The 13,347-nt window shown below is 38.1% G+C and overlaps 1 long non-coding RNA gene across 2 annotated transcripts; it reads right to left on the reverse strand.

The window, feature by feature from the left end:
- Positions 1–1,704: 1,704 nt before the first annotated feature.
- LOC121968255 lies at positions 1,705–3,243 on the reverse strand. Of its 2 annotated transcripts, none has more exons than XR_006108028.1 (5): positions 2,660–3,243; positions 2,465–2,555; positions 2,176–2,267; positions 1,939–2,046; positions 1,705–1,760 (listed from the first exon to the last, which is right to left on the reverse strand). It is a non-coding gene; the product is annotated as an uncharacterized LOC121968255 (long non-coding RNA). The 2 variants fall into 2 exon arrangements; XR_006108029.1 differs by having other exon boundaries at positions 2,465–2,558.
- Positions 3,244–13,347: the final 10,104 nt, after the last annotated feature.

The raw sequence follows: 13,347 nt of genomic DNA on the forward strand, positions 1-13,347 counted from the left end.
GCTAGGAAAGAGGCAATGAGAAAGCTAATGACAACCACCATGTCTGAGGGGATACCTGTAAGGGATCATATCCTCAAAATGATGGCCTATCTGAACGAAATACAAGTTCTTGGAGGAGAAATCGATGGGGAAACCCAGGTCGATATAATTCTCCAAACGCTACCCAGAAGTTTTGAGCAGTTCCGCCTGAACTATAACATGAACAAAAGAGAGTATACGTTGGTGGAGCTTCTGACAGAACTACAGGCAGCAGAAGATATTTTTCGTCAAAGTTCTCAGATTCACTATGCTGAAAATGGTTCTACTTCTAAGTCGAAAGGCAAGAAGAAGAAGAAACAAGTTTTTTCAGCAAAGAAGGTGAATAAACCTCAGGGTACTGGACAAAAAGCTGGAATGAAGAAGCCGAAGGGCAAGTGCTTCATCTGCAAGCAGTCAGAACATTGGAAGGCGGACTGTCCTTATAGGAATCAGAACAATAAAGGTATATCTCATGCTCTAGTAGTTGAAACATGCTTATCGGTGTTATCTACCAGCACCTGGTGTGTAGATACGAGAGCCACTGATCATGTCTGCAATTCTTTGCAGGGGTTCCAGGAAACCCGATGACTATTTGAAGGAGAGATAACCGTCTACATGGGCAATGCTACTAAGGTGGCGGCTATTGTAGTGGGAGACGTCTACTTATCTTTTGATTGGAATAGAAATTTGGTTTTAAGAAATTGTCTTTATGTACCCAGTTTTAGAAAGAATTTAATTTTAATTTCTAAACTGTATTTGGATGGATATTCAGTTTCCTTTAGTAACAATGTGGTTATAAAGAGAAATAAAGTGATTATCTGTTCTGGTGTATTGGTTGGCAATTTATATACTTTAAATCTAATTTCTCCCACAAAGTAAAATATGGAAATTAATAACACATCTTCTAACTCTAATAAGAGAAAAGAACCTTCAGAAATGAACTAAACGTATCTTTGGCATCTAAGGCTTGGTCATATTAACTTAAGTAGGATTCAAAGGTGTGTAGCCGATGGACTCTTGGGTTCATTAGAGTTGGAAAACTTTCCAACATGTGAATCCTGCTTGGAAGGTAAAATGACCAAGAGACCTTTTAAGGCCAAAGGGTATAGAGCCAAAGATGCGTTAGAACTGGTTCATTCTGATTTGTGTGGTCCTATGTCTATCCAAGTAAGAGGTGGTTATGAATACTTCATCTCCTTTATAGACGATTATTCAAGATACGGATACATCACTACAACAAAAATGGCTTTTCGCAGCACGCAAATTCACTTTTCGCAGCGCGCATTGTGCGCTGCACAGTTAAAAGCTGTTGAAAGTCATAAATTATTCGCGGCGTGCTTTTGCGCGCTGCGAATAGTATTTTTCGCAGCGTGCGTTGCGCGCTGCGAAAAATACTATCGACAGCGCGCAAGCGTATGCTGTTAATGGTCTTAACTATATTAAAAAATTGACAAAAATAATAAATTAAAATTTTACAACAAATTTAGTACAAATCAAATCCATACAGAATTAATAAAAGTCATAGCTTTTCATTATACCACAAAAACTCAAAACATCTAAAACAATATATGAAATCTCTAACAAACTAGCAATTACATAACAACAATTCAACTTACAATCCAAACAAATTAGTATAATATGTATCAATCACCCAATACTATAAATTTAGATAATCATGCGACCGTGCTTCCTATTGCATCATCGAGAAACTGCATTTCATCATTTGGTCGAATTAGGTCCACCTGAAATTGAACACATGTACCAACTAACAAGTAAAAAGCAGCTTGAACACATGTACAAGGAGGTACAGAAAAAATATTTTAGGCTGTATAAATAGAGATCTTAAGTATAAATTCTTATGAAAATTAAGATCAGTGAAATAAAATACTAAAGGAATCTAAAATGAGTGGACATGCTTACTATTTTCTCTCCAACAGCTTGAGTACTAGGCTCCCCATTTTTTTTCTTGTGACCTTCAATCCAAACTTGTAATCTTGTAATTTTTGTATCTACCGGACTTGTCTTTTCCTTAAATATAGAAATATATACAAAATCATTACGACACAATTCAAAAGATACATATATCATTACTTATTACTTAAATTATAAAAAATTAAAAATAATTATCATAATGTGAGTCAAACGAGCATAACCTACCTGAATGGAGAAGTCTCAAATCCTGTTAAGGCACTACCACAACAAATCTACTTATATTTTGAGCTGGAAAATCCAAATTGGATACGCTTCAGCTGTTACCGATAAGAATTAAATCCACATAATTATTTAACAAAGAACATACAAGAAACTAAGACGGAAAAGTGAAACTGTTCGACCAGAAGGAACAACAATTACATAATATCTTTCCGATCTTGTAGCAGCAAATCAAACTCGGAAAAGCAAGTAGCATGGAAGTTCCATCTCAGATATGCTCGTTGAGAAGAACTACCTTAGCACAAATCATGGAGCTTTCTAGATATGTAGCAAGCCAACAGAGACCAAGCCAACACTCAGACGCCATCACAATGCAAGACCAAACACTACTGTGCGGAAAAGAATTAGTGCTATCAATTCAACAGTACATTAAAGACATCAATCTAGTGGCAGACTTATATATAACATGCTTGCGAATATAAGTAAATACCTCTTCGTTCAAAACACAATTTGAAGATTATCTAGGTCTATGTATGTCATCTTAGGGTCCTCTGCCATTTTAGTATCAAATAGAGGAGTAGCCAGCTTGGGAGGGTTCTAAACAAAGGTGAATCACTCATTAAGACAAAAAATCTCCAAAACAATCAAACATGCAAGTTAACTTTTTGATTACCAAGAAAGAAAATCACATATAAAAAATTGATTCCTACATCATTATATTTTAAACAAATAAATATCATGTATTATTCACACAAGTTTTACAAAACTTGTAATTACAAAACTTGAAAAAACCTATCATTATATTTTAATAGGTAGAGGTAACTGACAAAGTTTTTCCTTGGTATTATGTCCTTCCATCATGTAATTGCCACAAAGTTAATTTTTTTTATGGATAACAGTATATAAATATGATCATTCTTTGGCCTGTGCCAAACAGATTTGCTATTGTTATAAGAGAGATAGTTCAATAAACTAGATTGCAAATGAATCATAGAGATTGCAGGAACCTAAGTTGAAAGAAAACGTTTAATATGTCATCAAGATAATATACATACTAAACCTAGAACTCTATCATAGAACAAAAAAAAAAAGATATTAAAAAAAAAATAATAATAAAGTATGGAAAACCTAGAACTCTATCATAGAACTCTTATCCTAATTGTTAGAAAAAGAGGTAGAAACATGGGAGAATTAGGATATACACAAACCTAAGAGGAGATGAACTCTTATCCATTAGATTAATTCTAAACTAAATAAATCTACACACAATCAACAACTAATTACAACATGTATCAACTAATGATATACCAATCATACTAACTGATCTAGTAATCCAATTAACCCTAATTCCTACACCTTACCTCAAATCACATATTTCTGATCTTAACAGCAGCCAAAGAGGAACTCTAGAACGAGTACTCCTTCAACGTCGTGCTTGTTGATCCACAGCACTCAACCTCATTGGAATCAATCGGATCACAACAGGAGGTCAAGCAGGGAGATCACTGATCAATTAACCATCCTTCTAGCCTCTTCCCGGCAGCTCAAGAACACCTCCCTGATACCAACATCTCCAAATCTGTAACCTAATTCAACCGAAAAGAAGAAGAGGATCAGTAACAGAGAAGAAGACCTAAGCTTACCTCAATCGGTTGTCTCCAGAAGGTATCGCCCAATCCGATCCACTTTGAGGAGCCACGGATCGTTATGTGAACAGCTCAAGAAGGAGGAAACGAAGGGTCAATCGGTCGGAAACAACCAAAACCAAGCCCTCCACCGTGCCCTAGCCACCTAGCCATCGTCGCTCACGCGTAAGAACCGGCCGAGGAAGGGATCGCTCCATCGGAAGAGCTTGGACAGTGTCAGCACCTTCAAGAATCCGGCGACGGTCCTCAGGCGACGCGAAGAGGCCCAGATCGTCGGAAAGCAGTTGCCCTCTGTCGGCGTCGGGTGCGTCGGATCTTCCGCGTGAGAGAAGAGAGAGATCGGACTGAGAAGGAGAAGGGCTTCGGCTGGATCTGAGCTTAAGGGTCGATTCCGGCAGAGAAAAGATCGCCGGAGCTGAAGCCTAGCTCCGTCGGCGTCGATCGTCCGCGAGAGAGAACAGAGAAGAGAGGAAGTCGGGTCGCGAGGGGTTGGGGAAGAAAGGTTCGGCGTTTGGGAAATAAAATAAGGAAAAAGGATTATATAATTAAAATATTTCCTCACTTAAATGGGTATCCCAAACAGGCTTTATCCACGCCGTCAATTTGTCCCCTTAAAACCCGTCGTACGAGCTCCGAAAAATTTCCAGAAAATTTCTAAAAATTCCGGAAAAATTTTATAAGGCTGTTTCCCAAATAACCTTATTATTTAAATTTTCCGATATCTTACCGCATGCAGCGTGAGAAGTTTTTCGGCGCCGTAGGGAAAAGTGCGGAGGGTGTGACAAGTGCGGACGAGGGTTTGGATTTTTGCTAAGGCTAATTATTAATAGATTAAACTAATTATTAATGGATTAATAATGACATTTATTAGAAATGTCAAGATAAAGGATCTAACATGATATTTTATTTTATTTTTTATTATTTTTAAATAAATGTCATTATAAGGTATTTATTATGACACTTAGAAATAAGTGTCATTAAGATAATATCACAATAGATCAATTTTCCTGTAGTGGGAGAGGAAGCGACGATGGCTTCGGCGGCTTGGATCCGGTTTATGTTTTTAACCTAGCATTTTTTTTTATTTTAATTGTGTTTTTTTACTTATTACATTTTTATTTAATTACTTATTTTAAGTTTTTCTTTACTTATTTTTTTTAACCATGTTTATTATTGATCGGCTTTTGGGGTTGGATGTATTTTTTTTTTATTATTTACATATTTTTATTTAATTTATTTTTTTTAAAGATAACTATCTTTTAAAATATAATTTAAAAAAAAATTAAAGTTGGTCAAAACATGCTGGGTCAAAACACATTCTTTTTAATCATGGTCGTAAATAATAACTTTTTTTTATTATTATTTTTTAAACTAATCGCAGCATGCTGCATGCCGTTAATAATTTTAAAAAGTATTCATAATGTGCTTATTTTTGCATGCCGTTATTGTTATTAAATATTTATAGTATTAACGACATACTTTTAATGTGCGCTGTTAATATCTAGACGTAATTATGCACGCCGTTAATAATACTATTAACGGTGTGCTTTTAATGTGCGCTGTTAATAGCAAGCTGCGAAAAGCTATTTTTGTTGTAGTGCATTTACCTGATGCACCGTAAGTCTGAATATTTTGACAAGTTCAAAGAATATAGGGCTGATGTGGAGAAACGTCTTGGTAAAAGTATTAGGACATTACGGTCTGACCGTGGTGGCGAATACCTCTTTAGAGAGTTTAGGAATTACTTATCAGAAGTCGGGATTCAATCCCATTTGTCTGCACCTGGTACACCCCAACAGAATGGTGTGGCAGAACGAAGGAATAGGACTCTTATGGAAATGGTTAGATCAATGATAAGTTATTCAGAATTACCAAATTTATTTTGGGAATATGCTCTGGAAACAACAGTGTACATTCTAAATATGGTACCTTCTAAAATAGTTCCTTTTACTCCCATGGAATTATGGAATGGGCGAAAGCCTAATCTGAATTATATCCGGATATGGGGTAGTCCAGCACATGTGCTGAAGGGAGATACTGACAAGTTGGAATCGCGTACAGAAGTTTGTCTGTTTGTGGGATATCCTAAAGGAACGAAAGGTGGTTTATTTTATAATCCTAAAAATCAGAAGATCATTGTTAGCACCAATGCTTGATTTTTAGAAGAAGATTATGTAATGAATCATAAGTCCATGAGTGAAATAGTTCTAGAAGAAATAAGAGAGGACATGTCTACTTTAATACCAACAGTACAAGATGATTTACCACAAGAAACTACAACACATGTCACACATGATACACAACCAGAGACAGTGCCTCGTCATAGTGGGAGGGTTGTAAGGCAACCTGTGAGATTCATGTTTTTGAGAGAGTCTTTGGATTTGATCCCAGGTAAACATGAACCTAATCCCCGGACATATGACGAAGCACTCCAAGATATAGATGCAGTATCTTGGCAAAAGGCAATGAATTATGAAATAGAGTCTATGTATTCTAATAAGATCTGGGAGCTTGTAGAACCACCTGATGGTGTAAATGCCGTTGGATGCAAGTGGATCTATAAAAGGAAAAGAGGGACAGACGGGAAGGTAGAAACCTTCAAAGCAAGGCTTGTTGCAAAAGGGTATACTCAGAAAGAGAGAATCGATTATGAGGAGACTTTTTCACCGGTAGTCATGCTTAAGTCTATTCAGATACTCTTATCCATTGCCGCTCATATGGATTATGAGATTTGGCAAATGGATGTCAAGACAGCATTCCTTAACGGAAGTCTTGAAGAAAACATCCATATGAAGCAACCAAAGGGATTCATTGAAAAAGGCAAAGAGCATCTAGTGTGCAAGCTCAATCGGTCCATTATGGACTGAAGCAAGCTTCAAGATCTTGGAACATCCGGTTTAATGAAGTAATCCAATCATATGAATTTATTCAATGTCAGGATGAGTCTTGTGTATACAAGAAGTGTAACGGAAATGTGGTGGTATTTCTTGTACTATACGTAGATGATATTTTGTTAATTGGCAACAATGTCAAGGTATTATCGGACGTAAGGGTATGATTGTCCAAACAATTTGGTATGAAGGACTTAGGAGAATATGCACACATTCTTGGGATCAAAGTTATAAGGGATCGCAAGAAAAGAATGTTGTGCCTATCCCAAGCTTTATATATAGATACAATCCTTGCTCGTTTTAGCATGCAAAACTCCAAGAAAGGTTTCTTACCTTTTAGGTATGGAGTAGCCTTATCTAAAGAGATGTCTCCTAAGACATCAAAGGAGATAGAGGATATGAAGGCAGTTCCTTATGCTTCGGCTGTAGGAAGCCTTATGTATGCAATGTTGTGTACGAGACCTGATATCTGTTTTGCCGTAGGCATGGTTAGCAGATATCAGAGTAACCCTGGATAAGGACATTGGACTGCTGTGAAGCATATATTAAAGTACTTGAGAAGGACTAGAGATTATATGCTAGTCTACCAAACAGACGATTTGCTCCCTGTGGGTTACACGGATTCAGACTTCCAATCAGATAGGGGCAATAGTAAGTCTACGTCAGGCTATGTGTTTACTCTAGGAGGTGGAGCCATTGCATGGAGGAGTGTTAAGCAGAAATGCGTCTCGGACTCAACCATGGAAAGAAGCTGTATGGCTCAGGAACTTTCTAATGGACTTAGATGTGATTCCTGGTTTGCCCAAAATCATCACAATTTATTGTGATAATAGCGGTGTAGTTGCAAACTCGAAGGAACTGCGAGCCCATAAGGCAAGTAAACATATAGAGCGCAAGTACCACCTGATACGAGACATCGTCAAGCGAGGAGAAGTTGTCGTCGCCAAGATTGCATCAGCAGATAACTTGGCAGATCCTTTTACTAAGGCCCTTCCGGCGAAAGCTTTTGATCCGCATGTGGAGGGGATGAGAATCAGATGTATGGCAACTGATATGGCAACTTAGTCTTTTAGTATAAGTGGGAGATTGTTAGAGTGTATACTAAAAGCTTGGCTTTTGTAAACATTTATTTGTTGAAATAAAAGAATCACATTGGTCAATATTTACATTTATTTGTTAAATGTAATTATTCAATTAATTTATATAGTAGATAACATGGTGTGTGGTGTCACACACAGAAGATCATTTTGTCGATTCTTTATAAATTATAAACAGTTGCTCGCGACTAAGATAGAAAGGAACAAACTTTCGGAATAGTCGTAGTGTAATTAAGTATTAGTTTATCTTGATTAATAAATTACACTGGTACACTCTAAGTGTATTGAGTAGGACCATTTTAGGTAAGTTCTTTTTGTACTGACTTAATAAAAGAACTAGACCTTAGTTATTATGGAAGTGTGTGCTCTTAATCCTAATATAATAACAAGCACATATATTTAATATTTATTTCTTTGACTTATCAAATGGTGAGGTTTAACTCGATAAATTAATATGTCCGATAAGTTGGGAAATGATATTACTTATAGTGTGTGTTGATGATTATAGAAGAAATCTGTGTCCTAGTTATCTAGGTTGAGAATGTCCCCAAGAGGAGCTCATAAGGATTACCATGTTAAACCCTGCAGGTGGACTTAGTTTGACATGACAATGAAGTTGAGTGGTACTACTCTTGGAGTTAGATATTAATTAAGTGAGTTATCAGTAACTTACTTAATTAGTGAACATTCGTAATAAAAAACACAGGGAGACTAACACACTCATGATAAGAAGGAGCCCATAATGTAATTTGGGATTGGTGCGGTAGTGCGATAATAACTCTCTAGAGGAATGTTTTATTATCGATGAACTTGAGTTGTGTGTTCGAGGCGAGCACGGGATACTCAAGCTCATCGGAAGGCCAAAACCAATTTCTCCTCTAGGTCCCTGTCGTAGCCTCATTATAGCCTCAAGTCCATATAAATGTAAGTCTCTTCTAGGTGTCTAAGAAATGGGCCGATCTAATGCTTGGTGACCAAGAAAGGGCCGGCCACATCCTCTTCTATAGGGGCCGGCCCTTTGCTTGGTGACCAAGCATGAAGGGGCCAGTCACAATAATTCAAAAAGGGAGGGTTGTTTTGAATTTTTAAAATCTTCTCTTTGTAGAAAACTATAAGTTTTAAAAGAGACATTTTAATTTTTTAAAACTTTCCTTATTTGAATTAGACCACATGTTTTAATAGAGAGATTTAAAAGTTTTAAAACTTTCCTTTTTTAACCATCCTCATGGTTTAAGAAAAAAAAGGAAGATAAGTTTTAAAATTAAAATTTTCTATTATCATGTTAAAAAAGAAAATTTTATAAGAGAAGTTTTAAATTTTAAAACATGGTTTTAATTTTTAGAACTTTCCTTTTTTTAACTCCTACTTTAGGAAAGAGAGCTTGTAAAATTTTATAAGAGTTTTTTTTCTTGTAAAATTTTATAAAAAAAAAATTAAAATTCCTTTTCCTCTTATGGGGGCCAGCCACCCTTGCTTGGTGCCCAAACAAGGTGGCCGGCCATGTTTAAAATTATAAAATCATCAAATTTATTTTTGGTGATTGATTCAATCAAGAGGAAAGAAAAGGAAAATTAAAAGGGAAAAGGAAAAGCTAGAGGAATATTATAATTTTTGTAAAAATTCTTCCCTTATTTGCCTTGGGCAACTAATATAAAAGAAGGGGTGGGGAGGCTTCATGAGACACAATAATTCTTATTCTCTTGCTTGGAGAACCTCAAGTGGCCGGCCCTCCCTCTACCCTCTTTTTTCCCTTTTGCTCTCTTCTCCTTGGTGGTGGTGGTGGCCGGTTTTTAGAGGAAGAGGAAGGAAGCTTTTGGGTGGTGATCATCTTGGAGGTTCGTCGCCCACACGACATCCAAGGCGAGGCGAGGAATACGACAGAAGATCTTGAGGTCATTAGCATACAAAGAGAAGGTATAATTAGCAATTGTTTTCCGCATCATGTTAGTTATTTTTCTTTGTAAGAATTCCAAACATAAGAGGCATTAGATCTAGTTTTTCGAATTAGTTTTTTGAGTTTGTGTTTTCTTCTCTTTCGAATTTGTGATTCGATTATTCTTTTTGGTTAACCTAGAGTTATTTAAGGAAATTAAATATTAGCTTTCCTTAAAAGGCTTTGTCTAGGCGGTGGTGGTTGCTCCCATATCCAAGAAGGCCATGTGCCTCGCCATGCAGTCCTGGAAGCTAATTTTGGAAATTAATATTTAATGGAATTAATAACATAGGTGGATTTGAATCAATAGTGTTAAGTTCCGCTTGCGAATCAAATCTAAACCATTAATAACAAATAAGTTAAATTTGGAATCAATGATGTTAAGTTTCGTTTGCGATTCCTAATTTAACTTCTAAAGAACACTATAGGTTATTTAAGGAAAGGTTTGACACTTGTATAAAAATTTTTTGTATAGTGGAACCGGTACGTTTTCCTAGGACTAACCAACAGCAGTTATATGTAAATCTAACAGCCCACTCGGCTGTATCAAAAACCAAATACATCGGAAATATAATGGACAACACATACAAACTAAAAGAAATTGAAGACTGCTAGCCGACTAGGCTTACACCACACAACATAGCAACACTCCACAAACAAAACCAGAACACAAAGCTAAATACACATGGTTCATATACCAAAATAAAAATAAACAAAAGCGGAGACAGGTCTTCTGATGTGACATGAGGACCGACAGATAGGATACTCCAAGCGACTCCATAAACAACCTGGTACCTGAAAAAGATAGTTTCCACGGGGGTGAGTTCAACAACTCAGCAAATACCTAGTTGACATGTATAGTAAACTATAACAAATAGTAATAACTATGGAGTACAGTCTCCTAGACAAAAGATGGAAATGCACAATAGAAAAGGGTTGAAGAGAATTGTACTCACCAGGACCTCCTATCAGAATAGTCAGGTCGTCAGACCGAGAGTATCATAAATCCTGTATGCATGTCAAACATATGCATCCATCCAAATGCAGCATATAAGTGCAACAAACACAATCAGTAAATGCATCAATGCATATGATGCCAATGACATGGTCACTCCTCACCAATCAGCCATCTCACACACGATGGTGAGACCGAGTGGGTAGGGCTGTGACAACCGTGCACTCTGCCGTCACTGCTCCTGATGAGTGGCCGAGTAGACGGGATGCTGTCGAAGTACACTTATTCTCCTACCCCAAATCATAAGTGGGGGAGCGCAATGCTTTCATCTCCCGGTACACGATGACGAGGAGGGATCCCTGCCAGCTACCACGCTGCATCACACTACCCATGAGCGGACCAACAGAGCCAAACAGAGCAAACTGTCTGCCGGCTACCACGTTGAGTCACTGGACCAGCGGAGCCTAACAACAGAACTGCCACACACCTGCCTGATATACCACTAACCCATGAGTGGTGGTGTGTGTAGATCTATATAACTGGCAATGTGCTCAACAATAATGGAGCAGACTATCATACAACATGCAATCATGCGAGATGATGCATGACACTAAGCATGGTAAAATCCTGAACAGTATAGCAATATCCATATATATATAAAATGTGTACCATAGGACAATGAACCAAATCAAAGGTACACAGATCAGATAAGGTATAAAAACCTAGATCCTGAACATAATAAGCATATGGTTGTGTCACTACCCCTATAAGCATGTATAATCCGGTAGGTACTAACATGAAGTGCATAATAAGTAAATGAAACAAGCCTGTAACAGGTATCGGGTAGTGACCAACCGAAGCAAAGACGAACATAATTATTACTAAAGGTTATAACCTACTAAACATATCAACACGACATTATCAAAGATAAGTCAAGGTACCCGCCTCAAATAGCAGGTCCAATCCAGTCAAATCTAACGTCGAGATGCTCGTCTCGAATCAGAGTCCTGTAATACATGATATACAGATTTAGCTAATTACATATAAATTAATTAGCTAAATCAAATCCTCAAACCTATTTAGGATAATCATAATCGAATATGACTATTGATTAACCTTCTATTTATCAACCTACTACAATAGGCATAATCATCTAACTACAATACGTATCCCAATTCCTACAAAAATGTATCAAGATCCTACATACTCACCAAATTCATGGTAGCTAATAGGACTCTCGACCGGGGAGGTCCACAGCCGTAAGACAGTGGCCACAGATGAGTAAGGCTACTGTTCAGTACTCCACTCAGCACTTGCCAGCCCGAAATCAGTAGAGCAGTAATGCTACTGATCGAACCTGCAACCCTCTATAAATGGAGAACAACATCTGGTGATGATCCATGGTAGATATAGGATAAGAACAGAACACAAGATCAAGATCTAAACCCTCACCATACTGTCACATTGCCGAATCACAACTGCTCTAAGGAGGAGGCAAGGCTTGGAGCTAGGGCACGACCTTTGTTTCGAATATATGCCCTCAATCTGGCCGTGAAGAAGATTGCGATGAAGAGAAATTTAGATCCTTGTTCAGGCCGATGCAGATAAATCAGAAGGTGGCAGCAGAAATCCACGAGAAACGGTTTGGGCAGAGGTGAGACCGAGAGAGCTCTCGCTTGCACTGACAGCGTCGCCTCTAGGCCTCGCGCAAATGACCGGCGACAATTGGGATCGGCGGCGGTGAGAGATCAGATCTAGGGCACAACCAAAAGGGCGTGGCTGTTTCGCAGGGGCATCGGCACTAGGGCAGCGAGGAAGGTCGGCTGAAGAACTAGGGTACAGTTGGGCGGAGGAGAAGTGGCATGATCGAGGGAAGAAGAAGAAGAAGGGAAGAGGAGAAAGAACCGTCGAGCGGTTAGGGCATGGGTTTGGCGCGAGAGAAGTGGCGTCAGGTGAGGGCTTCGGCAGGGGAAAGGAAAAAATGAAGGAGAAGAAAACAAAAGAAAAGAAATATAAATATAAACATTTCCTCGCTTAAATAGGTAGCCTAAACTAGCTTTCCCGGGCCTCGTTTTTATCCCCGTAACCTGAGTCATACGATCTCCGAAAAATTCCAGAAAATTCCCTTATCATTATTCGCCATTTTTTGATATTTTACATTCTCCCCCACTAATAAAAATTTGGTCTCCCAAATTTCGTTATCTATTATCAGCAAGTAATAGCAAAAGCTAACACAGTATAAATGCTGAACGGAACCTTAATTTACATACCCTAGTGAAAAGGTGGTGGTATCGATATCAAGCTCGGATCGTATCCTCGAGCTCCCAGGTAGCCTCCTCGTCAGAATGATGCTGCCATCCGACTTTAACCAGTTGGATTGTATTATTTTGCAACTGACGCTCTTTCCGGTCTAGAATCCATACTAGAACCTCCTCATAAGTAACGTCAGGCTGAACAAGAACTGAGATATCTATCAGTACATGTGTCGGGTCGGGTGCGTATCTCCTTAGCATAGATACATGAAATACGTCGTGAAGGCCTGTCAGGGACGGTGGTAGTGCTAGCCGATAAGCTACTGCTCCAATCCTCTCCATGATTTGGAAAAGGTCAATGTACCACGGAGCTAGCTTACCTCTGCGGCCAAATCTCTTCACCC

The sequence above is a fragment of the Zingiber officinale genome, chromosome 3B (assembly GCF_018446385.1).
Source record: "Zingiber officinale cultivar Zhangliang chromosome 3B, Zo_v1.1, whole genome shotgun sequence".
In the NCBI taxonomy this organism is placed as follows: domain Eukaryota; kingdom Viridiplantae; phylum Streptophyta; class Magnoliopsida; order Zingiberales; family Zingiberaceae; genus Zingiber; species Zingiber officinale.